The sequence below is a fragment of the Ambystoma mexicanum genome, chromosome 7q (genome assembly GCF_040938575.1).
Source record: "Ambystoma mexicanum isolate Mex_15411 chromosome 7q, UKY_AmexF1_1, whole genome shotgun sequence".
Lineage (NCBI taxonomy): Eukaryota > Metazoa > Chordata > Amphibia > Caudata > Ambystomatidae > Ambystoma > Ambystoma mexicanum.
The window spans coordinates 528,776,112-528,802,982 of record NC_090941.1 but is presented as its reverse complement, the minus strand read 5'-3'; the positions used below and the strand labels follow the sequence as shown (position 1 = coordinate 528,802,982).

The window sequence follows — 26,871 nt, the reverse complement described above, 5'->3', positions numbered from 1 at the left end:
GTCACCTAGCCAATCAAACAAGAGTGCGACTTGGAGACCCTGTGCAGGGGGCCTAAAACCCCTTCCTCACATCCTGTCTACCTAGACTCTCAGACACCTTAGGAGGGCTTCTGTGCAGAAGCCTGCCAAAGGACTGCAAACAAAGGAACCAAACCTGGTTTGGTGTGCAGAGTAAAACATGAGAAAGACCTTTCCAAAAAGAAATGGCGAATAAACCCAGCCTGAACCAAATAAACGTAAATGGGGTCCAGCGGATTTAAGTTTCAGGCTACTAATTTAGCCGAAAACAGTACCAAGGCCATTTTCATAGACTGCGGTAGGAATAATTTGGTAGATACCACTGCCACCAGTCAAATCTTAAAGAAAGTGGAACGAAATAATGTTCCATGAGAAACAGACAAAAAGGGATAACTATTAACCCTTTCCAGTACTCTATGGAAGATAGTTTGTACTGGGTGTGTGAATTTAAAAAGACTAATAAAGTCAATGGCAACTTTACATGTTCTGGGAGACAGAGGTCAGTCCCAGAAAATGGAGTTTAAAGTGGGAAGTCTGAAAAAGACAACCCTGTGTCACTGCACTAAAGGTGCTGTGTGACACACAGTAAAAAGATGATGCCTATGGAGTAGGTGAGGTTCCACAGTCTATGAACACAAAAATGTAAAACACACAGGAAATCACATTTAAGAGTGGGAAAAAAGGCTCACACTCTTACCAGGGGAAAAAATAAATCCTAGAAATCCAGCAAAGCTGCTGAGGGACTCAGTAGGTAAGGGAAATTAGCCATTCTGGAGAATTCTCCCTAACACAGGACGTAAGGCAATGATGTATTTCCGGAGTGAAGGAAGAGAAAGATAAAAAAGAGTTGCGTGTCGTCAGCGTAAAAGTGATGCGAAAGTCCGAAAGAGGAGATAGTAGGCACAAGTAGTGTAGTATATAGTGAGAAAAGAAAAGGACCCAAGACTGACCCTTGAGGGACATCGTGCTCAAGAGGGAGAGGTGAGGAAGTCTCACCACCCCTAGAGACAGAAAAGGTTCTATTAGACAGATAATAAGAGAACCAGGAAAGAGCAGGACCCCTAAGTCCAAATGAGGAAACAGATTCCAATAGCAAAGAGTGGTCAATGGTGTCGAAAGCTGCGGATAGATCTAGGAGAATAAGAAACGAGGAGTGTTTAGAGTAGTGAGCTGAGAGGCGAGAGTTAAGCACACAGGTCAAAGCAGTCTCAGTGGAGTGACGGGGACGAAACCCAGATTGGAAACATGGGAGGAGAGATAGATCATTGACAAAAGAGGAAGTGTGAGAGTATACTAAGCGCTCTAGAAGCTTAGATACATAGGGCAAAGATGAAATAGGATGCAAGTTGGAGATAATAAGAGGATTAGCTGAGGTTTTTTTATAATAGGAATAATAGTTGTGTGTTTGAAAGCTGAGGGAAAGACGGAAGTAGAGAGGCAGGTATTGAAGAAGGAGACAAGAGTCTGAATAAAGTGGGTGGACTCCGTTCCCCCGCGTGTACCCTCGACTTGAGCCCTAATCAGAACACCATAGCAGACGCCGACAACAAAAGCAGAGCCCTCTTCAAAGTAGTCAAGCAATGCGTCAACCTGCTTCCCACCCCTGCCATACCACACTCCAAGGAAAAATTCTCTGCCATCAACACCTTCTTCATTGACAAAATCAGCAAGATGTGCCAGCTCATAGAAACCAACTCTGCATCCACAGACCCAACAGAGGGACCTGGTAGAAACCATGGCCACCCTCAAAGCCACATTGTATACAGATGACATTCTCCGAGCATCGATCCTCAAGAACCTCCCCACAGAAGCTCTCCTTCCCTACTGTGAGAAACCTGAAGGTGTCTCCCTAACTAGTCACAGGTGGCCAGGACACAGCCATCTCTTTAGATTCAGCTCCTGGGGGTGGACCAGTGAGGGAGGATCACCTGGATAGGGGATCCTCGGGGAGTGGGATACTGACGGGTGCAATGTGGTATCCCCCTTCCTTCAACACCGTTTCCCCCATCCTTTTTCACATGACGTTTCAAACAACTGCCACCCCTTTTCCAACACAAGCACTTTCACACAACACAAAGGACAACGGACTAACACCAGCCGTTTACCTGACATGTCCCAATACAAGGGTCAGGCACAATCAGGCAATTGATCAGAATCAATTGCCTGATTTACCTGACGGCCCTTTCCCTTCCCCACAGGGTTAAAAGGTGGAGCCAGAGACTCAGCCAGAGAAGGGTAGATTTTAGAGATAAGAGCAGATGGAATAGGAATAGATAGAATAGGATCCACAGGAGCTGCTGTTGGATGGACCTTAGCCGGCAGAAGTGATACGTCAGAGTCTGAGACAGGAGCAAAATCAGTAAAGAGAGTCAAGGGAGCAGAAGGAGGAGACAATACAGTATTAGAAGAGGACAAATTTACAATATCCTGGCATAAAGAGTGAACTTTGGAGGAGGAAAAATTAGCAAAGTCAGAGGCAGAAAGAGGGAGGAGAAAGAAGCTGAGTTAAAGTTTGAACAAGACGCATAGGATGAGCAAATTTAGTATGCAGAAAGTCAGAGAAGTAGGAGCATTTCACAGAGTTTAAACAATTATCATAGAGGGTGTGGTAGGAAAAGTAAGCAGAGCGATTAGATCGAGATCCATTTTTTAAGCCAACATTTTTCCAGACGATGGAGAAGCCGCTGCATGGAATGCAGATGGGAGGAGAGCCAAGGTTGCGGGTGGGTTGAAAAGCAGAGAGAGGATAGAGCTGGTCAAGACTAAACGAGAGAGAGTTGAAGAAAGAGTAGAGCAAGCTTCCTCAGCAGAAAGAGAGCCAAAGTGCTCGAGAGAAGGAAGAATATTTGTACAAGTATCAAGAAAAAGCAAATAGTTAAAGTTGCATAGATCAAAAGAAAGTTTTTGGTGTTGAAGAAGTACAGAGAGAAGGAGAAATAGAAGGGAGAAGAGATACAGAGAGTAACAAGTGATCAGATAGATACGTAGGTAAAGCAAGTACAGAAGAAGCAGAGAAGGTGGAGAGAAGAATTAAGTCTAGAGAAAACCCAGAGATGTGAGTAGGGGGAGTAGAGAGTGGAGACAATAATTGAGAGTCAAGAATCGAGAGAAAAGGAGAGGCAGAATGAGTAGAAGAAAGGTGAAGATTAAAGTATCAGAGTAAAAGGAGCAGAGTTGGGCTAGGAAGGATATGACAGAGAAGATGGTCAATATCCTCACAGAATGAGCCAGGTGGGCCAGGTGGACGATAGATGACAAGAAATGATACAGCATAGGGAACAGTGAAGATCTTATAGATATACTCAAAAGAAGTGTAGACAGGCATGTCAGTAGGTGAAGGAATAGAAAAGCAGGAAGAGCGATAGAGCATGACAATGCCACCTCTGCAGCCACTGGTTCTGGGGCTATGAATTCTAGAAGACAATGAAGACGTAAGAGAGGCAGCAAAAGTTGAATTATAAGGTAGAATCCAGGTTTCGGTAATACAAAGACTCTGAAAATGTAAACTTAAGAAAATGTCCAAAACTGCAGATGTCTTCTTACACAAAGACTTTGCATTCCAGAGGCCCAGGTCAATGGCAGCAGAAGTATCAGTGATCGGTGGATAGGTAATGTTAGGATTCGTGCATGAGTGTGTAAACCGGATGTCCGATTGTTGGCTGTCAGACGATAATAAATTTGATATAGAAATGGTCATGTATATATAAACCAGTACCTTGATGACGTTCCAGATGGTGGGCAATGATTTGTCCGATGGTGCTGGGGTGGACATGGTACTGGAGCGTGACATGGTTACAAGGCCATAGGCCGCGTTCCCGCCGCGGACAGCTGCAGGCAGCTCAGCCCCACCTTGCCTGACTTCGCTGCAGCTTCACCAGAAGGCAGGACTTTCAAGATGCAGCGAGCAGGATGAAAGCGAGGCAGGGGGCGTGGCTTTCTTCAATGCCAGCGGTTGCCAGGCAACAACAGCAATGCTGAGCAGGTGATCCTCGGGACTCCGAAAGGGCAGGCCAGGCACCAGTGATGCAACAAGCTGTGCTCCAACACAGCCTGAGTGCACATGCCCTCTCAATCCTGGGTGCGATGAGTAGAGCAGAGTCCAGGCAAGAAAGTCAGGCGATCCTGTCAGCTGCAGACCGCTCAGCCCAACTTTGCCCGACTTCACAGCGGCTTCACCAGAAGGAAAGACTTTCAAGCCGCGGCGAGCAGGATGAAAGCGAGGCAGAGGGCGTGGCTTTCTTAGATGCTGGCTGTTGCCAGGCAACAACAACAACGCTGAGCAGGTGATCCTCGGGACTCCCAAAGGGCATGCCAGGCACCAGTGATGTAACAAGCTGTGCTCCAACACAGCCTGAGTGCACAGGCCCTCTCAATCCGGGTTGCTGATGAGTAGAGCACAGTCCAGGCAAGAAAGTCAGGCGATTCTGACAGCTGAAGACAGCACAGTCCCACTTTGCCCGACTTCACCACAGATTTAGTCAATACGTGATTGCATACCATGGACAGAGTAATAATATGAATATTCCCTGCCCACCGGCTACAGTGTTCTCCACACATCTAGGAGCTGCAGGTCCTCCACCCCTCTATGAATTTTGCATGCTGTCATCAAAAGGGTTTTTTAGCCCACGCTCTATCCCTATAAAACTGTATGCAAAATGGTATTGAAGTCACCCGCCCAAACAATTTGAGTGTGTAAGTAAGGTTTGCATTTGTCAATCAGGTGCTTATAAAAAGAAGGGTCATCAATGTTCGGGAAATATATGTTGACTATTGTCAGATATGTGCAAGTCAAACAATGACAAATCTACCCTCAGGGTCCTGGTCATGCCCCAATACCTCAAACCTAAAATACTTGTGAATGAGGGTGGTAACGCCTCTTCAAATCGACGATTACGAGTTGTAAAGAAGTTTAACACACCGTAAAAAGTATTGGGGGAGCCCACTTTTTTCAAGGATAGCAAAAAGATAATTCCAAATACTGAACCAAATGCTTTCTCAGCGTCTAATAGGGCCCCCAGGACCTGGGTCCCCGGCCAGTTTGGGCCAGAATCACAAATAACCGCCTCTGTTTCAGCACATTGATATATCGGGCATAAACCTGTTTGATCCAAGGGAACAATGGAGGATACATCGGGCAAAAGTTGATCCACTATTATCTTGAAGAAGATCTTAGTATCTGCAAGGCCTCCTCACTCATCTCACACCTGAGCAATTGAGCCAGACGGGTCCAACTTGGACTTAATTGAAGCCAGAAGCCCCAGCTGCCTCTCAAGACAACCAAGCTCCATCTCTAACTCAGCCAGTTTTCTCTGAACAGTTTTAAGGACCACATTTTCTAGGCCAATACAGCGACACTGAAGATAAACTTTGAATGTCTCCCATATCGTAGGCATCAAGAGCAGCAAGACAATATTATTCTAAAAAATGAGGTAACCTCTAGGATATAACTATGAAATGCCACATCTCCCAATGCTTGACACTTAAAATTCCAGAATGTTCTCACAACTGTCCCACTGTCTAATTCAAATTTCAATACTAACTGGAATGATCTGAGAACGTCCTAGGCAATAGGGTAGATGCCTTTGTCCTATAAAGTAATCTATTTCCTGTCAAGATTTAGTTAATACATGATTGCATATCATGCACAAGAAATAATATGAATATTCCATGCCCACTTGTGCAGTGTTCTCCACACATCTAGGAGCTCCAGGTACTCCATCCCTCTATGTATTTCAAGAGAAATGTGGACATTGAAAGGAATTTCGGGCCCACACTCGATTTCTCTAAAACTGTATGCAAAAGGGTATTGAACTCACCTGCCCAAACAATTTGAGTGTTTAAGTAAGGGTTGCATTTGTCAATCAGGTGTTTATAAAAAAAAGGGTCATCAATGTTCGGGGCATATATGTTGACTATTGTCAGATGTGTGCGAGCTAAGTTACCAGAAACAATGAAAAATCTACCCTCAGGGTCCTGGTCATGCCCCAAGATCTGAAACCTAAGATACTTGTGAATGAGGTTGATAACGCCTCTTGAAATTGACGATTGTGAGGTGTAAAATCTGGAGGAGCCCTAAGACTTAGCTAGAGCCTCGTTAGCTGTCCCAGATAAATGCATCTCCTGGAGTAGGATTATCTTTGCACTGTGCCGCTCACGAAAATATACTAACTTCTGGACTTTAATAGGATTGTGAAGAACCCTACCATTCCAGATCATCAAGGTACAGACTTCCAGAGACTACATCTTAGGGCTGATCAAGGAGAGTAAAGACATAGGAACCTCGGGGGATAACAACATGGCATCTCAGGACTACAAACATATCAACTGTCTTCACATAATGCAAACCATTTTTAAAACGATCGACAAACATCCACAACATAATCTCATCCTCCCCACACTGCAATACCCCAACCATCAGTGGACTCCCCAAATTCCAACTCAACACAAACCCAAACCAAAAACATAGGGCATATTCCCAAGGGGCAACACGGTGCACTGACCCAGCTGCACCAGCGTTACATTCATAAACAAGCTTACAAAAGAACCCACAAAAGGCCAAGTGCGACATTAACGCAGACCGCCTTGCAACCCGTAAAGCTGTCCATAGAGCATGACATGTACCCCCAAAGATGAAATAAGTCAGCAGCATCCTCACAATAGAACCCATCCTTCGGATAGCCTGGCGCAGTCCATATATCATGAAAAACACAGCCACACGCTAGCACAAAAAAGGAGAACCAACTAGGCTGCACTATCAGCCTTTAGCAAAGAATAAAAAAAGAGTGAGCATCCGCTGAATCTGTAAAAAAGTGAGTCTTGTTATTGTGGACAACTCGCAACTTAGAGGGATACAGCATAGCATATTGTTGAGCACGCTCCCACAGTTGGAGTTTCACAGAGGCAAAATAAAGGCAGTCATTCTGGATCAACGGTGTAAAATCCAGATAAAAGGAGTCTATGGGCCTCATTATAATGTTGCCGGTATGGTGTGAACGGTGCCAGTAAGGCACCGGCACCGATAATAGCGTACCGACGAATTACGAGTTCTGCTTGCGGGTGCCTGATCTGACCTGGAGGGCTGTTCAGCACCCGCGAGCATAACTCGTAATTGCCCTGGCACCGTTATCAACGGTGCTGGCGCATCCAACCTCCCCGCCCCCATTCTGCCCTATGGCAATACCGCCACCCGCGAATGAGGAATTACCGGCTCATTCAATTCGTAATGGGCTGGTAATTGCCCATTCACGGGTGGCGGTGCCGGTAGCGAGTTTGGCGGTAGCCGTGCCTGTAAAACAGGCACGGCTACCGCCACGCTTGTAATGAGGCCCTATGGCTTCCTGTTAGCATAGATCCCCTAATTCCTGTGCTCATCGCAAAACAGTGTCCCTAGCCCTGTAATTCAAAGGTGGGCAAGCACAGGTCGAGGATTCGGTCCAGGTTCGGGAGGCGTACCAGATATTCGATGCACCCTTTCAACTAGAAGTTCAATAGAAAGAGAGGGATGTGGTTCTATGTGAAAATACCTCTTTATTAAGGTCTCATGAGAAAAAGACTGATTTATAGTGCCTGTTTTTCTTTTGATCGTACATCATGAAAACTTAATAATGAGGCATTTTCACATAGACGCGCCTCCAATTTGGGGGTTTCACCCCCGAGCCCCCCTCGCTCCTCCGGACACCCCAACACCGCCTGCCACCCCCCACTTTCTGGCATTATTACCTCCTTTTGGAGTCACCGGGAGCTCTTTCTGCAAGAACGGTAGCCTTGACTGCCGTTTATGCCCTTTGGCCATGTGCTCAGCACAGTACCCCGAGGGGCCAGAGCCAATATCAGGTGCCAGTTACCAGAAAAAAGTATAGTCACCACCAGCCCACCCTACTTGGATCTGTGTCACCTGCGGTTAGTTCTACAGCAGAACAGTTCTCACTCTGCACCACAACTGGGAAGCCAAAGGCTTGCAGTGCTGAAACAAGCATATAAAACACAACAGAGCAAGCAGGCCTCAAGATTATCACCCAGGTCTCCAGTTGCTCGGTCTGAGTTGCGCCATCTCAGCACAACCCCAAGCAAAGCAGGGTTGCCCTTTCCCCAGTGACTGCGCTTTGAGGGAGGCACACTCACTGATACAGGGGACCCAGGCAATGCGCATGCTTACATACAGGCAGGCTCACTGCCCTGACAAAGATCCTTTTGATATAAGCTGTTATCCGTTTCTCTGAGCATAGGAAGCCCCCCTATAATGGCACCAAGCTGTGATCTTCACCTCCTCCGACCACATCACTCAGTACAAGTATTACACAAGGTTCAGATGTTCACGCAAGAGGCAACAAGGCCTCCGGTGCCTTGTTGTGAAAACGGGACAGTGCTTTCACACACTAGTCCCAAACTCAGCTGGTCCGCTCCAACACAAGCACCCGTTGGAATCTTCTCTCTGTGGGAGCACAGGGGACCAACATACCAAATACAGCTGCGCTCTTCCTCCAGCTCCAGCGGAGCTTAAGAGAATGTGGCCATCTTGGTCGTGCGCTCACTTATGCCCCCTCACAAAGCAAATGTTTAAATGTGTAATTGAATGTCATATTAAAATAATGTAATGTTTTGATTGGGTTTTTAATCAAACTGTTTCAAGTTTCCAAAGTCCTGAACAAATGTTGATATCGAGGTGCCAATTAAGTGTTTGTGTCACGGTTTTGCCATTTGAACACTGGGAGGAGTCTTCAAAACTATATTCATGCATCTTTTTGTCTTTACATGTTGGAAATATATTAGAACTTGCATATTGAATTGCACAAATCACACTGTCCCATAATGAAGATGACCCCTGCTAGCTGTGCAGGGAGTATTAATTCTGTTAAAGACTAGGAGGCGAGCATAATGCTTCATCTTCATTTATTTCTACTCTTCAGCAGTTCAACAAAACATATATAAAACCTTTAAAAAGTGTCCCATAAACTTTTCTCCTTTTCAAAACTACAAAATCCATGAGTCTCTGTAGTCCATGCCCTCTCAGCCAGTCACAACCCACTTCCTGTGCTTGGACTCCTCCTCTGCTTTTAATTGCTCTGAAAACTTCATACTTCCGTAACTTGCATAACTTCCATTACTGATCTCCGCTAAGGCTGCGCAGATTTCTTTAACTTGAGAACTCAACTGCCGGCGAACCTCCGGCTTCCTGAATCACTCTGCTATTGCTCTGTCTTCAGTTATTCTTCTGATCTTCCCTTAAGAGGCAATACAATAGAAGAATATTAGGGTGGAGTCTATGGAGTGTACTTACTAACATAACACAATGCAATTATAGTCAGTACAATACTCGGGTGGGAATGTAATGCTTGCCTCCTAGTCTTTTATAGAATTAATACTCCCTGCGCAGCTAGCAGGGGTAATCTTCATTCTATGACAAGATTGAAGGCAAGCATTATGCTTGTTCAAAGCTTCCCCAGCACCGTTCCAGCTGGACTCTCAGCTGGCTTAAAATAAAACTCTTTAAATGTGCGATCACTTGACCAGTCTGCAGCTAGCATAATTTCACTTAATGGTACACCCACTCACGCGGCAGTCGAAGCCATTGCTCGTCTCACTGAATGCGCTCCATACATGTCCACATTCACACCTGCTGCATGCATAATCTGTTTGACCCATCTTGCGATGGTAGCTGTAGTAACCGCATGGTAGGGCTTCCTGCGCGCTATTAAGAGCTGTGTAGTACTTACTGCCCTATTCTCTGCCATCCTACTCTAGTACTCTTTAATACATCGTGCTACGCACCATTTTGTATTGCTCGGAAAGTACGGGTAATGGACTGTAGTAGTCCCTGCCTCGGTCCTTTTGACTATAGAGAAAGTCACTCCGTCCGGCCCAAAGGATCTTCTGTTAATCTCCAGGGCTCTAACATCGGACACTTGTTTGCATGAGATTAAACACAGCAACATGGCCAGCTTCCCTGATAACTGTTTAAGGGAAAGGTACTTATTTGTTGGCCAATCCGCCAATAATTTTAATACTGCTGACACGTCCCACGTTGTATTATATCTGGGCTCTGGATGAACTCTGAATCTCGCACCTCTGATGAGTCTCACTACTGCGGGGTGTTCTCCTGCCGGAACTCCTTCTATTGGCAAGTGTCCAGCTGATATCGCTGACCCGTACACACCTATTGTACAGAAAGCTCTCCCGTTCTGTAATAAGCTTGCTAGGAAATTCAGTATTTCCACTACAGGTGCTGAAATGGGATGAACACTTCTGCTCTTGCACCAGCCTGTCCATTTTGCCCAAGCTGCATCATAGCTCCTCCTAGTGGATGGAGCCCAGGATTCAGCAATGAGTTGTGCAGCATGCGCCGAAATTCCTGTCAGCTGCAGACCGCTCAGCCCAACTTTGCCCGACTTCACAGTGGCTTCACCAGAAGCAAAGACTTTCAAGCCGCAGCGAGCAGGATGAAAGCGAGGCAGAGGGCATGGCTTTCTTCGATGCCGGCTGTTGCCAGGCAACAACAACAATGCTGAGCAGGTGATCCTCGGGACTCCCAAAGGGCATGCCAGGCACCAGTGATGTAACGATTTGTGCTCCAACACAGCCTGAGTGCACAGGCCCTCTCAATCTGGGGTGCTGATGAGTAGAGCAGAGTCCAGGCAAGAAAGTCAGGCGATTCTGACAGCTGCAGACAGCACAGTCCCACTTTGCCCGACTTCGCCACAGATTTAGTCAATACGTGATTGCATACCATGAGTAATAATATGAATATTCCCTGCCCACCGGGTACAGTGTTCTCCACACATCTAGGAGCTGCAGGTCCTCCACCCCTCTATGAATTTTGCATGCTGTCATCAAAAGGGTTTCTGGCCCACGCTCTATCCCTATAAAACTGTATGCAAAATGGTATTGAAGTCACCCGCCCAAACAATTTGAGTGTGTAAGTAAGGGTTGCATTTGTCAATTAGGTGCTTATAAAAAAAAGGGTAATCAATGTTCGGGAAATATATGTTGTCTATTGTCAGATATGTGCAAGCCAAACAATGACAAATCTACCCTCAGGGTCCTGGTCATGCCCCAATACTTCAAACCTAAGATACTTGTGAATGAGGGTGGTAATGCCTCTTGAAATCCACGATTACGAGTTGTAAAGAAGTTTAACACACCGTAAAAAGCATTGGGGGAGCCCACTTTTTTCAAGGATAGCAAAAAGATAATTCCAAATACTGAACCAAATGCTTTCTCAGCGTCTAATAGGGCCCCCAGGGCCTGGGTCCCCGGCCAGTTTGGGCCAGAATCACAAATAACCGCCTATGTTTCAGCACATTGATCTATCGGGCATAAACCTGTTTGATCCAAGGGAACAATGGAGGATACATGGGGCAAAAGTCGATCCACTCGTTAGCAACGCCCGATAAGGAGAAATTGTGATAGCAATCTTTTTGTCTCTAGTAAGATTCAGATTCATAGGCTAAGTATGAATCCTCAACAGCAACAGATCCAACAACTAATTGCTGCTATTCAATCTGTCACAAATGAAGTACAGCAGGTAAAACAGGAGAATACGTCCTTAAGACAGCAGCAACAACAGGCGTCTCAACAGATTGCCCAACAAGCTGCTGTGTCTCGTATTCCTCATTGTTCAGAAGTTCCTCCCGGACCTCTCCCGGGCAGACAATTTGATGGGAATCCTCATAAGGTAAAAGAATTTTTAGATGCTTGTGCCGTACAGTTCACATTTAAAGCTAACTTTTTTCATACAGACCGGGAACCAGTGGGCTATATGGTTTCCCAAACTTTTGCTTGGGCTACCCCCCTGATTACTAATAACAACCCCATTTTGGATTCCCATCAAGCCTTTGGCAATAGCATACATACTATGTTTGGTCGTCAAGAAATTAAAGTAGCTACACAAGAGCATCTTTTGGACCTAAAACAGGGTAATTTAGACATTCTAGCTTATATTACAAAATTTAAACAAATGGCTAGTGAGACCACATGATCAGATGATGCACAAGTTACAATTTTTCGAAGAGGTCTATCAGAGGATCTTAAGGACGAGGTGTCTAGAGTACCTCGTCCCACTACCCTCACTGAGTTCATAGCATTAGTCATGCAAATTGACTACAGAATGAAGGAAAGGATGGCAGAGAGGAAAAAAGGGAGATTAACAAGAACTTCTTTCGTTCCTGCACCCTCTAAGTCCCAGACCACCGATGAGCCTATGCAATTGGGTTCAGCTTCTCGAGGACTGTTAAGTCCGGAAGAAAGAAGCCGTAGACGAAATTTAGGGTTATATATGTATTGTGGTGCCAATACCCACTCTGTTCAGGAATGTCCAATTGCACCTATTCGGCGGTCGGGAAACGCCAACGCCCGGTCTTGAGGGGAACCATGATCCGGGAACCTAACCCTGAATCAGGTTCCTCACAAAGATCATGTTCATTTTATTGTACCAACCACTCGACTTCTAACATGTTGGTTCTCAAAGTATCCTTCACCATCGGGAATCTTATTTTGCAAGATATTCCCGCATTGATCGATAGTGGGGCTGCTGGAAACTTTGTGGACGATCAATGGGCCGCTTCTCAAAACATCCCACGATCCCCAAAAAAGGAACCCATTCCTGTTGAAAACGTCAATGGTAGTCCTCTGATTTCTGGTCCCATCAAGGATCAGACAGACTCAATTCTAATGTCCATTGCATCTCATCAAGAAATTCTAACTTTGGACATTATTAGAGCAGCCCATCATCCTGTAATTCTAGGGTTACCCTGGCTCAGAAGACACAACCCGTTTATCAACTAGACAGCTGCTTCTTTCTTTCTCGGGTCAGAGTTCTGTCTAGCTCAGTGCATAGGTACCCACCAGAAATCATCCATCGAATTATCACCTGCAGAAAGAGATACAAGAAGGGTACATTCTCTCAATCAGATTGCTGGAATTCCGGAGGTCCATCAAGAATATCAGGAGGTGTTTTCTGCTTCCGAATACAATCAATTGCCACCCCATAGGGGAGATGACTGCCCAATTGAATTAATAGCAGACCAACCTCTGCCTTTTGGGCGGATGTATATCTTATCCAACAATGAGAAGGAAGTGCTTTGAGAATACCTTCGTACCAATTTAATGAATGGGTTAATAACGGAGTCCACCTCGCCAGCTGCCGCCTCCTTATTTTTTGTGTCAAAGAAGAATTCTGACAAATTGCGTCCCTGCATTGATTTTCGTGGCCTGAATAAGATTACCATTCCGGACAGATATCCAATGCCATTAATTCCAGATATTCTGGAAGTTGTAAAGGGGGATACAATCTACACAAAGCTAGACTTAAAGGGAGCATATCATCTGATCCGTATAAGAGCTGGAGATGAATGGAAAACGGCATTTAGAACACCCTTTGGGCATTTTCAGTATAGGGTCATGCCGTTCGGGCTGTCTAATGCCCCAGCAGTGTTTCAACGCTTTATGGACCACCTGTTTGCAGATCTGCTCTTACACTGCATGGTTGTCTCTCTCGACGACATTCTGTTTTTTTTATCTTCCATGAAGGAACATGTATTACATGTACAAGAGGTCCTTCGGCGTTTACAGCAAAATCATTTGTTCTGTAATCCTGAGAAGTGTACTTTCCATCAACCTGAAGTAACATATTTGGGGTATGTTATATCAGCCAGGGGAATATCAATGGATCCTGAGAAAGTTTCAGCTGTACGAGATTGGCTCACTCCTACATCAGGAAAGGATATTCAACGGTTTATTGGTTTTGCAAACTTATATCGGAGGTTCATACCTGTATTTTCAAGGCTAACTCAACCTCTTACCAGTCTTTTAAAGAAGGGAGCAATTTTTGTCTGGTCTGCGACAGTGGACCAAGCCTTCTGTGACCTGAAGAAATTGTTTACCTCAGCCCCCATCCTTTTAACTCCAAATCAAGACCGAAGATTCATTATTGAGACTGATGCCTCTCAATATGCTCTGGGAGCGGTGCTTTTGCAGAATGATGACCTTGATCAAGAACGTCCAGTGGCCTTCCTTTCTAAAACCCTTCAAACCTCAGAGTTAAATTATACAGTATTAGAAAAGGAGCTCCTCGCCATCAAACGTGCCTTTGAAGAATGGCGACATCTACTTTTAGGAGCTAAATTTCCTGTTGAAGTTTGGACACACCATCATAACCTTCGAATACTACAATACGCCAGACTTGTAACAGTCGGCAGGCACGATGGGCTCATTTTTTTTTCACCATTTAAGATCACGTTCTCTTTTATTCCCGGAAGAGATAATTTAAGGGCAGATGCTCTGTCCCGCAAGGAACATCCCCCCAGTAACCTATTTAGGTCGGAACCCATATTTCCTTTGACAGCTATGGATAGCTTCTGCTTCCGACTTCATAACTCAGCTTAGATCTCAATCCAATTCTGTAGCAAAGAAACTACTTTCACACTCAAACAAGGTGGCTTTGATTAAAGAGGACGGTTGTTATTTCCTTGGCCATAGAGCATATATTCCTACTAATCCTCTTCAAAAGGAAGTTCTGGATATGTGTCATCAATCCAAGACGGCGGGTCATCGTGGATTCATTTCCACGTTGGAATTAATCTCACGTTATTTTTGGTGGCCTACATTACGAAGGGACACTAAGGAATACGTGGGTTCATGTCCAGTTTGTCTACAGATCAAGGTACTGAGACGATCTCCGTTAGGGGAACTGGTTCGGATGCCTTTACCAACTCGTCCGTGGCAAATAATCTCAACGGACTTCATTGTAGATCTGCCTCAATCTCAAGGATACTCAACTATAATGGTCACTATTAACTCTTTGACAAAATTGGCCCATTTTCTTCCCTTGGTAAAAATACCAACTGCATCCCAGATGGCACAGATTTTCATCAAACATATTTTTTCCATGCATGGATTACCAGAAACAATCATTTCAGACAGAGGACCACAATACACTTCTCAATATTGGAAACTGGTCTGTCGATCCCTTGGCATCTCCCGAGCCCTTAGCTCCGGATACCATCCCCAATCTAACGGTCAAACGGAAAGACTGAATCAAACGTTAGAAGGGTATCTCCGGAGTTATATATCTGCTGCTCAGGATGATTGTAAGGATCTTTTACCTCTAGCCGAGTTTGCACATAATAATTCCTACCATTCGGCCATACATACCTCACCATTTCAATGTACGTTTGGGTTCAATCCTGCATCTTTTCCTACTATGAGGAAGTCTGATACAAAATGTCCAGACCTTAATACTCTGGTCCACCAGATCAAGTAAGGACATCGCTCAGCGGTAATCGCCTTACAACATTCTCAGAACAAAAGCAAATTGTTCACGGATCGCCATTGGACTCCTGCCCCAATAATCAAGCCTGATGACTGGGTGTGGTTGTCTTCACGATTTTTACCTAAGCATTTAGTACCATCTAAACTCTCCTAGGTTTTTTGGTCCATTCCAGGTCATTGCTGCCATAGGTTCTGCTGCCTTCAGAATCTGTTTACCTAACTCTTGGGCACGAATACATCCTGTATTTCATATTTCACAACTGAAGCCGGATAATCGGAGTAAATTCCATCCCAGAATCTCTGATCGACCTGCTCCGGTATTGTCAGATTCAGGTCCAGAATTGGAAGTCAAAGAGGTATGCGATTCCGAATTCATCGAGGCCATCTACAATACCTAATTGACTGGAAAGGGTATTCTCCAGCAGATCGCACTTGGGAATCGGTTACTGCTATTCATGTACCGCGGTTGATTAGGAAATTTCATATAAGACATCCAGACAAACCGGGAGGGGTCGAGCCTAAGAGGGGGCATACTGTTATGTCTCTTTGCGCTGTTTACGAAGCAGCCCCTGACTTCAATATGGCGGGCGGCATTCCCGAGACAGCGCCTGACTCCAACATGGCTGTTCTCACAGACCGCCTTACTGTCAATAGCGGTCTAGTTGTCGACACCCAGAATGCATCGTCGCTACGCACCTGGCGTACTGATCTCACAGTATATCAACGCTTTGATGCAAGGAGAAGACGCGTTGCTACTCTCCAAGGAGCCTGCAAACGCTTCGTGAGTCCGTGTGAGGGAATTCTTCTCTCAAAATCCTTGACTTACTCTTTGCTCCTGCGTGTGGTTGTATGAGTCAGTATGCGAGTTTAGGCTTCACCTCTTAACATCGTTTCCTACATTCAAACTCTTTGCAGTTGTCAGTTTCTTCGATCCGGTTGGAACGGCTGGAGCCTCAAAGAACACTCGAGTCTGATACTCGCCAGTTTGAGATTCTGCTGCAACAATCGCCCTTTACCAGTGCTTGTTCGGGTAGACTATTATTACTTCTTCTGATAGGGTATTTTTCTTACTTGCCTTGGCAGTATTAGAGATTCCTTTCTGAATTATTCTATTCTTTTTTATAGATCTGACAAGATCCTTTTTTCTACCAAGAGATAACTTTATTAGGATTGATGCTGGTTGTTCACAGGTAGACTTCTTTTCTGTTTAACTTTCTCTCTTGGAGTATTCTGAGTTTTTTGTTTTCAGAATAGGTCGATGGTAATTGTACTCTGACTTACTTTCCTGACCTAGAATTCCGGTCCTACCAGAACATCCTCATTCCTCTTTCTGATATCACCCTTACGTCCTGGCCATTGGTAAGAATTTTGGACTTTGGATCTTCATCTTCTATCTCTACTAGTTGGTATCTAACCACTCTTATCTCTTTCTCCTTACCAGTCATTCTGACATCACCGGTCAGGATCAGAAATTCTAAAGCCAATTCCGTTCTACATCAGACTCCCGGGATAACACATCTTGATCACTGGGACCTGCCAAAGAGCCTACGTACTCAAGCAGCTCTTCAGGGTTTTATTCCCCGTGAGGGTTTCCCTGGGATTCTCCCGGGGATAAAGCTTATTGCCGGGTCGCCTGGAGAGTCTCAGGGGGATTCTATTTTCATCTAGGAGATCACCCCTCTTCCAGTCTGGTTAAATAAGATACCTAATTCACATTCTCAGCTCTTCTAGACTCATGTGAGAGACCTATGGGTTTGATGTGTATCTTACTGGGGACAATAATGTTTGCAGAATTTTACAATTAATTATTCATAACAGGTAACGCCTCTTGAAATCGATGATTACGAGTTGGAAAGAAGTTTAACACACCGTAAAAAGTATTGGGGGAGCCCACTTTTTTCAAGGATAGCAAAAAGATAATTCCAAATACTGAACCAAATGCTTTCTCATCGTCTAATAGAGCCCCCAGGGCCTGGGTCCCCGGCCAGTTTGGGCCAGAATCACAAATAACCGCCTCTGTTTCAGCACATTGATCTATCGGGCATAAACCTGTTTGATCCAAGGGAACAATGGAGGATACATGGGGCAAAAGTCGATCCACTCGTATCTTGAAGAAGATTTTAGTATCTGCAAGGCCTCTTCACACATCTCACACCTGAGCAGTTGAGCCAGTTATCGACCAGGTCTACCCTCCTTGCCATACTTATGAGCTAACGTCTGCCTCCATACAAAACAGGTCCAACTTGGACTTAATTGAAGCCAGAAGCCCCAGCTGCCTCTCAAGACAACCAAGCTCCATCTCTAACTCAGCCAGGTTTCTCTGAACAGTTTTAAGGACCACATTTTCTAGGCCAATACAGCGACACTGAGGATAAACTTTGAATGTCTCCCATATCGTAGGCATCAAGAGCAGCAAGACAATATTATTCTAAAAGATGAGGTGATAACCTCTAGGATATCATTATGAAATGCCACATCTCCCAATGTTTGACACTTAAAATGCCAGAATGTTCTCACAACTGTCCCACTGTCCAATTCAAATTTCGATACTAACTGGAATGATCTGAGAACGTCCTACGCAATAGGATAGATGCTTTTGTCCTATAAAGTAATCTATTTCCTGTCAAGATTTAGTTAATACATGATTGCATTTCATGCACAAGAAATAATATGAATATTCCCTGCCCACTTGTGCAGTGTTCTCCACACATCTAGGAGCTCCAGGTACTCCATCCCTCTATGAATTTCAAGAGAAATGCGGACATTGAAAGGAATTTCGGGCCCACACTTGATTTCTCTAAAACGGTATGCAAAAGGGTATTGAAGTCACCCTGCCCAAACAATTTGAGTGTTTAAGTAAGGGTTGCATTTGTCAATCAGGTGTTTATAAAAAAAAGGGTCATCAATGTTAGGGGCATATATGTTGACTATTGTCAGATGTGTGCGAGCCAAGTTACCAGAAACAATGAAAAATCTACCCTCAGGGTCATGGTCATGCCCCAAGATCTGAAACCTAAGGTACTTGTGAATGAGATTGATAACGCCTCTTGAAATTGACGATTACGAGGTGTAAAATCTGGAGGAGCCCTAAGACTTAGCTAGAGCCTCGTTAGCTGTCCCAGATAAATGCATCTCCTGGAGTAGGATTATCTTTGCACTGTGCCACTCACGAAAAGATACTAACTTCTGGACCTTAATAGGATTGTGAAGAACCCTAACATTCCAGATCATCAAGGTACAGACTTCCAGAGACTACATCTTAGGGCTGATCAAGGAGAGTAACCATCAGTGGACTCCCCAAACTCCAACTCAACACAAACCCAAACCAAAAACATAGGGCATCTGCCCAGGAGCAACACGGAGCACTGACCCAGCCGCACCAGCGGTACATTTATAAACAAGCTTACAAAAGAACCCACAAAAGGCCAAGTGTGACATTAACGCAGACCGCCTTGCAACCCGTAAAGCTGTCCATAGAGCATGACATGTACCCCCAAAGATGAAGTAAGTCAGCAGCATCCTCACAATAGGGATGTGGTTCTATGTGAAAATACCTCTTTATTAAGTTCTCATGAGAAAAAGACCGATTTATAGTGCCTGTTTTTCTTTTGATCGTACATCATGAAAACTTAATAATGAGGCATTTTCACATAGACGCGCCTCTTTGTTTTTTTTTCCAATTTGAGTGTTTCACCCCGAGCCCCCCTTGCTCCTCTGGACACCCCAACACCGCCTGCCACCCCCCACTTTCTGGCATTATTACCTCCTTTTTGAGTCACCGGGAGCTCTTTCTGCAAGAATGGTAGCCTTGACTGCCATTTATGCCCTTTGGCCATGTGCTCAGCACAGTACCCCGAGGGGCCAGCGCCAATATCAGGTGCCAGTTACCAGAAAAAAGTATGGTCACCACCAGCCCACCCTACTTGGATCTGTGTCACCTGATCTTAGTTCTACAGCAGAACAGTTCTCCCTCTGCACCACAACTGGGAAGCCAAAGGCTTGCAATGCTGAAAGAAGCATATAAAACACAACAGAGCAAGCAGGCCTCAAGATTATCACCCAGGTCTCCAGTTGCTCGGTCTGAGTTGTGCCACCTCAGCACAACCCCAAGCGAAGCAGGGTTGCCCTTTCCCCAGTGACTGCGCTTTAAGGGAGGCACACTCACTGATACAGGGGACCCAGGCAATGCGCATGCGTACATACAGGCGGGCTCACTGCTCTGACAAAGATCCTTTTGATATAAGCTGTTATCCGTTTCTCTGAGCATAGGAAGCCCCCCTATAATGGCACCAAGCTGCAATCTTCTCCTCCTCCGACCACATCACTCAGTACAAGTATTACACCAGGTGCAGATGTTCACGCAAGAGGCAACAAACGGGACAGTGCTTTCACACACTAGTCCCAAACTCAGCTGGTCCGCTCCAACACAAGCACCCGTTGGAATCTTCTCTCTGTGGGAGCACAGGGGACAAACATACCAAATACAGCTGCGCTCTTCCTCCAGCTCCAGCGGAGCTTAAGAGAATGTGGCCATCTTGGTCGTGCGCTCACTTATGCCCCCTCACAAAGCAAATGTTTAAATGTGTAATTGAATGTCATATTAAAATAATTTAATGTTTTGATTGGTATTTAATCAAACTGTTTCAAGTTTCCAAAGTCCTGAACAAATGTTGATATCGAGGTGCCAATCAAGTGTTTGTGTCACGGTTTTGCCATTTGAACACTGGGAGGAGTCTTCAAAACTATATTCATGCATCTTTTTGTCTTTAAATGTTGGCATATATATTAGAACTTGCATATTGAATTGCACAAATCACACTGTCCCATAATGAAGATGATCCCTGCTAGCTGCGCAGGGAGTATTAATTCTATTAAAGACTGGAGGCGAGCATAATGCTTCATCTTCATTTATTTCTACTCTTCAGCAGTTCAACAAAACATATAAAAAACCTTTGAAAAGTGTCCCATAAACTATCCACGCTCGTCTGTATTCACAAAAAATTTTGAAACTATGACTACTCTAAGTCAATCTTCTCTTTCATATGTGCTTACACTCTGCAAGGTTTAAGTGCTCTCTGATACCAATATTTTCACTCACACTCAGTCAATATGCTACTGACATACGGAGAGAGAACAAAAAGGTACTTATCTGCTTGAAGAGCAGTAAAGGAAGAGGAGGAGTCCAAGCACAGGAAATGGGTTGTGACTGGCTGAGAGGGCATGGACTACAGAGATTCATGGATGTTGTAGTTTTGAAAAGGAGAAAAGTTTATGGGACACTTTTTAAAGGTTTTATATATGTTTTGTTGAACTGCTGAAGAGTAGAAATAAATGAAGATGAAGCATAATGCTCGCCTCCAGTCTTGTCATAGAATTCACCTTTTGGTGCTTTGGAAAACCTAGTTGTTGCCATGCATTGCCACTTATTAAAGCAATCTGTAAATTCATAAATTAATCTTTAGACACAGACTCACAGATGTTGCCAAATTCTCTAAAAACATGAGTCCTTAGCGGGTCCCGCGAGCATACCAGGATGCAAACAACGGGCCCTTTATAACGGGCCTGTTGTTTCAATCCTCCCCATTCCCATTGAACCCTATGGGGGCTCGAATAGGAATGGGGATGTACCGGGTCCGGGTTCCCTGAATGGGGAAATACCGGGCCCTCCACGGTCGGAATGGCCGGTATTTCCCCATTCAGGGAACCCGAACCTGGTACCCGGAATGGGGTAGCCATGATCGCAAATAGCGGCAAGGCTACCTCCAATGTCGTAATGAAGCCCAATGTGTTGTTCCTCTTTCCGGTAGTCACATGCAGGATGAACAGGAACTTAACAGAATGTTCACCATCATTGAGAAATGGATGCTTAATAATAACTTAGCCCTTAACAAAAATAAAACCGAGCTCATGATTGTGGGGCGCTCCGCACCTATAAAAAAATGTGATAGCAATTATGGTCCGTTTATACTCTGAACGGACATGATCGCCCCTGTAAAGATACTTAAAATATTAGGAGTTACGCTAGATCAATCATTGACTATGGAATCTCATGTGTCAAGTATAAGAGCCTCCTCCACTTATTATATCAAACTCCTACACCATCTCAAGCCACCCCTTACCCAACAATGCGCAGAGATAATCGTCAGAGCCATAATTGGCACGAAGATAGATTATTGCGATAGTCTACTAGTGGGTATCAACAAACACGAAATACACAGACTACAAATAATACAGAACAGAGCGTTCAGAGCTGTCTCGGGCCTTTCTAGAAGAGACCATATTATGAGCGCCAGACAATCCTTGCACTGGCTCCCAATTGAAGCTCGTATAGCTTTTAGGGTACTTACAATAACCTTCAAGTGGAGGATGGGTAACATGCCACTTTACTGACAGACCTCCATTATCGATAACCGATTAGTAGGATCTCAGGTCTAGCAGCCGAAATGAGCTCTTGCAGCCTAGATGTAGAACAATCAAACTGTGAAGGGGACTTTTTTCTCAGCTGCTCCTAAACTTTGGAACAAGTTGCCTAAAGAATTAAGACTCCTTGGTTCTTTATTCGTCTTTAAAAAAGCGTTAAAAAACCACCTCTTTGGATAATTGTCAAACCTCTGGCCTTTGTAGCTCACCCTTTCTATGATATATGTTTGTTTAACGGTTAGTGCCTTTTTGCCCGAGGGTCCACAGTGCGCTTAACAAATGTTGTAAAGTAAAGTAAAGTAAGAGCTTGAGAACTACAAACCCCAGAAATACAATGGTCCGGTGTTGCTTTTACTTTCCAAGGTTCAGCGAGAGTGGGGGCAGATCACCTTTAGGCATGATGCTTTAGGTGCAGCTAATAAGCGTGATTTAGCTGAGCCTGGTCTAGAAATGTAGCAGCTGTCTGGATGAATACTTTTTTTCTTGCATTGAGGGTGTTTTAACACCTACTTGTTTTGAACCTCGATTCCTACCCTGCTCTTTCTCTGTCTATTTCTGTGAAGATTTGATTTATTGCTTTTGTCCTTACTTGTTCTTATGTAATTCAGTTGACCAGAGTTTGGCTTCTCAGTTTTCTAGCAGGCAATCTCTGTCTCTTTCCTTTGTTGTGTCTCTGTATTGTCCACTGTGCTAACTTTAACAGTGTGCTGGTTCCTCTTTCAGCTATCACCTTCTATAGCTTCCTGCTATAGCCTCCTGCACCTCAACCACATCTTTGAATGTGTCAGCTGGTTGTTCAGGCCCCTGCTGAATCTCCCACTCAGTGGAAAGAGTTTTTAATTGCGGGTTGATTATGGATTTCAGGAGCAATTTGTCTAGTATGGGGTATTTTTCTGCAGAGTTATTGGATACTATGCCTAAGCAAATGTTCTCAAAAGTGATCTCTCTGTGCTCTCGTGAATCTCCTAGAGATACAAAATAAATTAAAATATTTCAGGAAGAGAGAACACAGTAAGGAGAAAAGGGGGGCGGCATCAGATGAGGTTGTTTGGGAGGATTAGAAAGAGGAATTGGAGTTCTATGCATTAACAAACGTTATGCAATTAGGCCATCATATTAAACTCTATAGTAAGACATCTCAGTAGATTAATACATCAACTGCAGAGTCCTATATTTAATATGCAGGTCCCAGGTTTGAATCTGTGCAAGATGAACTCAGCCTTTCATCAGTCTGAAGTTGATAAAATAGTAAAGTTGAAGTGGGGAATTGTAAGATTACATATCAGACCAGCAGCGTCAGGCAAATATCGGGGTCTGCCTTTCATTATTCAAAGGTTGACACGGTGGGCATTACTGATGTTTATAATATTACGATATAGGGAATTTAGCATGGACCTCTGTAAATCATCTGGTTATACATGATTAGGCTTGCGTGAAGTTTCATCCTGATGAGTTTTCTAGAGCACTACTGTTTAGTTAGTTAATAATAGAGTGACTGCATGGGTGCAGTGACCAGGGGAGTTGCTAGGTCTGGAAAAGACCCGGGGCTAAGCTGATGTCGGAACTGTTGGGACTGGGGGCTAGCTAGTCTTTTGGCTGTAGCTCCTGAGATTCTATCCGGGGCTTCAGCCAAAAGATCAGGGGCTATAGCCCCCTTAGCCCCCCCCCTAGCAACGCCCCTGGCAGTGACCTTAGAATGGCATGTTAGGCTGAGGCAGACTTAGTCACATGGCATTCATGATGTAGAAACGGGACAATGTAAATAAGGTGGTATATACAGTAGGTCTCGAGTAATGAAAATAAAAAATGCATCCTCTGCAATCCTTTATTTGTATTACTTTTGTGCATTTTGCACTGAGTTCTTTTTAAATGATTACAATGTTTTGTCAGCTGCAAACAAAGAGTTCACTGTGATTTCGCTATTAGAGAAACCACCTGGTGAAAGATATTAGTCATTTAGAAACTTAACTTTCTTTCAGCATCACTAACAAGAAAAGTTCAAAACTTCTACCTTAGTCCAGTAACTTTATACTTTGTTTTTTTGTAACATTTGCTGGAAGGAAAAGGTGTGTCTTCTTCAACCCAATGTTCACAGCAGCATTTCATCAGCATGAGTTGTCATAAGCTTTACCTGAGTCTGCCAGCCAAATCCCATGAAAGTTCGGCCAATTCCAAAATACCTGATACAGTACAAATTCAAGTGATTTGGTGTTTGGCTGAATGTATTTGCCCTGGCGTATTGGATACAGTCACAATGACAACATACAGTAACTGGCTTTCAGTGTGGCATTCCCGAGCTGTCTCCCTTTTTCTGTGGTAGGACTTTATGAGCCTCATCACGAGTATGGTGGTAACCCTTAAATGTGGGGGTAATGTTATTACTGCCACATTTAAGCGTCTACCAAATCACGGTTTGGCGGATTTGCCCGAAGCTCTGAGCTGGCGGCAAATCTGCCGCAATTGTGCTGATTTTCGGCGGTAATAGCGCGAAAATTCCCCATTGGGCTCAATGGGGACTTCCCGAATGGGCCCAATGGGGAATGGGAATTTACCGTTCCTCCAAACCCATGATCCGGCGGTAGGCCTAATAACCCCAACTCCCGATGAGGCCCTATATCTCAACATAGGTCTATCCAGGAAAACCATGCATGCACTCGTATCGAGCATGGACCGCTTGGAGTAGAACTTCTTTGAATCAGTTTGCTTTTCTGTAGTTTTTTCAGATCAAGACTTAGCAAATACAGTATTCAGAGTTGGACCTGCAGTAATGATGGCAAGTTGTGGTATTTCTTATTTTTAAGTGCTACAAGGTGCATTATATGGAGCCTCATTACACGGAAGGCGGTGAGCCATGCCGCTATTAGCGCCATGGCTCATGCCGGTAAAATACCGGCACCGCCTTGGCGGAAAGGGGATTTACCGCCCCATTCCAAGGTTGGTGGGGCGGTAAATCCCCCTTCCGCCATTGCCCTTCCCCATTCCCATTTCTGCCCCATAGGGCTCTATGGGAATGGGGAAGGCGCTAATTACGGCACCGCAATTTTGCGGTGCCATAATTAGCTCCGAGGTCACTTAGCGGGTTGGTTTTTAACGCCTGCAAAAAGCAGGCGTTAAAGCACCAACCCGCTAAGGGACCTCGTAGTAAGGCGGTAATGATTAACGGTCACCGTTACCATTAACGGTGGCCGTTAACCATTACCGCCTTTCGTGTATGAGGCTAGTGTGTTCTGAAAGCTGTGCAAGTGTCTTTTAAGTGGGGGGTCCTAGTAATGACCACTCACATACTACTGGGGATGCAAAGATAAAGGAAAAGGGCCTGGATGGCTTGGCAATACAACATTTCCTTTATCAGACTACAGATATGTTCATCACTCGCTTTGACCCCCCCACTTGAAAAGCATTTGCAGATGACACCCAGGCGAAGGCAAATATCATCCATCAAAGAGGCTTTGATTGAGGAAGGTTATGTGGGAATTCATTTATTGACGACAGCTCCCATTTGTATTCATTTGAAAATATGTCAATTTTTACCAGGTGTGACTTACCACAAAACATTTCCAGATGATTGAGGCATTCCTCTGAAGGGTGTCTGTAAGTTAGCACAATGATGAGAACAAGTGATGAGCCAGTTTATGAGGGCGTGAAGAAATTGGTCAATAAACCAGGGACAAAATAAAACAGAACTCTATCAGAAACCAGTGACTTCAAAAGGTAGCATTATGCAACGGTGGAAAGGGCTTCAAAGCAAAGAGGGACTCTATACAATTAGTTAAATGTATACTATTACGCAGCATTGGAGGCATTTGTAGGTTCACGTAAGGAGGATTGGGAGAGGGCAGGGGAAATTCCATCTTTGGCAATTAGTTGAACTTTAAGCCTAGCTTTGAAAAAATCTGCTTTCAGGCTGGCTTTCAATTTGATGGCCAGCAGATTCCAATGAAGCGGCACAAGTAGGGAGAACAAATGGAAGCGAGAGGAGGCTAAAAGGAGCACAAGGGGGCATGAGGAACGAGATGTTGAGTATACAGAGATACAGACAGCTAGTTCCCGAGGAGCAAGACCATTGACACCTTTATGAGCTAGTAGGAGGAAATTGAAAAGGGAGTGGATGTGCATGGAGAGCCAGTCAGCATGGTGCTGGTATGTCGAAGTAGGGAGGACCATGGTAGGTTGTAGAGAGTGTAGGTTGCTTAATTAAGGAGTAGACATGAGCAGTATTCCAGTTTGCTGAGGGGGTGGTAGTGATGAATGGTCGTAGTCAGAGGTTGATGTCAAAAGGGACCCCAAGATTGTCGGTCTTGGGTGAGGGAGCAAGAAGTACATTTAACAGAAGAGTAGCCCTACAGTGTTGGGACTGTGGGCGAGGATACTACTATAACAAAGCAAAGCGGTGTCCTAACACTTGCATTTCAAACCAGCATCAATTTAGCATGTTATATCACTAGTTGATTCGAGGTGCTGAGTACCTCTTTACCTTCAAAATAATGTTTCTAGACATTCGTAATATTTAAAAGAAGTTACTGACAACTTTTTCCTTTCTCTGTTTGGGCGTTTCTCATTGCCCTGTATAATTACTTCATAACATTTTGGGATATCAGAATGGTAATTTCTCAATGTGTCGTATTTCAAGACAAAGGGCCTCATTACACGGATGGCGGAGAACCATGGCGCTATTAGCACCATGGTTCATGCCGGTAAAATACCGGCACCGCCTTGGCGGAAAGGGGAATTACCGCCCCATTCCAAGGTTGGCGGGGCGGTAATTCCCCCTTCCACCATTGCCCTTCCCCATTCCCATTTTTGCCCCATAGGGCTCTATGGGAATGGGGAAGGCGCTAATTACGGTACCGTAATTTGCGGTACCGTAATTAGCTCCCTGGGTCCCTTTGTGGGTTGGTTTTTAATGCCTGCAAAAAGCAGACGTTAAATTCCCCAACCCGCAAAGGGACCTCGTAGTAAGGCGGTAAGGATTTACTGTTACCGGTAAAATACCGGTACCAGTAAACCCTTACCGCCATCCGTGTAATGAGGCCCAAAGAAACAGTTTTACAGACATAGACATGGTGAATGAACAACATTTAGTTCATTTAATATTCAAAGAACTAGGATGGTAATTTCCTAATGTACCGTACTGTTCATAGTGATAAAATTACAGAATTTAACAAACAT

At 44.5% G+C, this 26,871-nt stretch overlaps 1 protein-coding gene across 3 annotated transcripts in view; it reads right to left on the bottom strand.

The window, feature by feature from the left end:
* Nucleotides 1-26,871, bottom strand: part of ERICH6B (glutamate rich 6B) — a 2,074,788-nt gene that overhangs the window by 631,015 nt on the left and 1,416,902 nt on the right. The window lies entirely within an intron of this gene.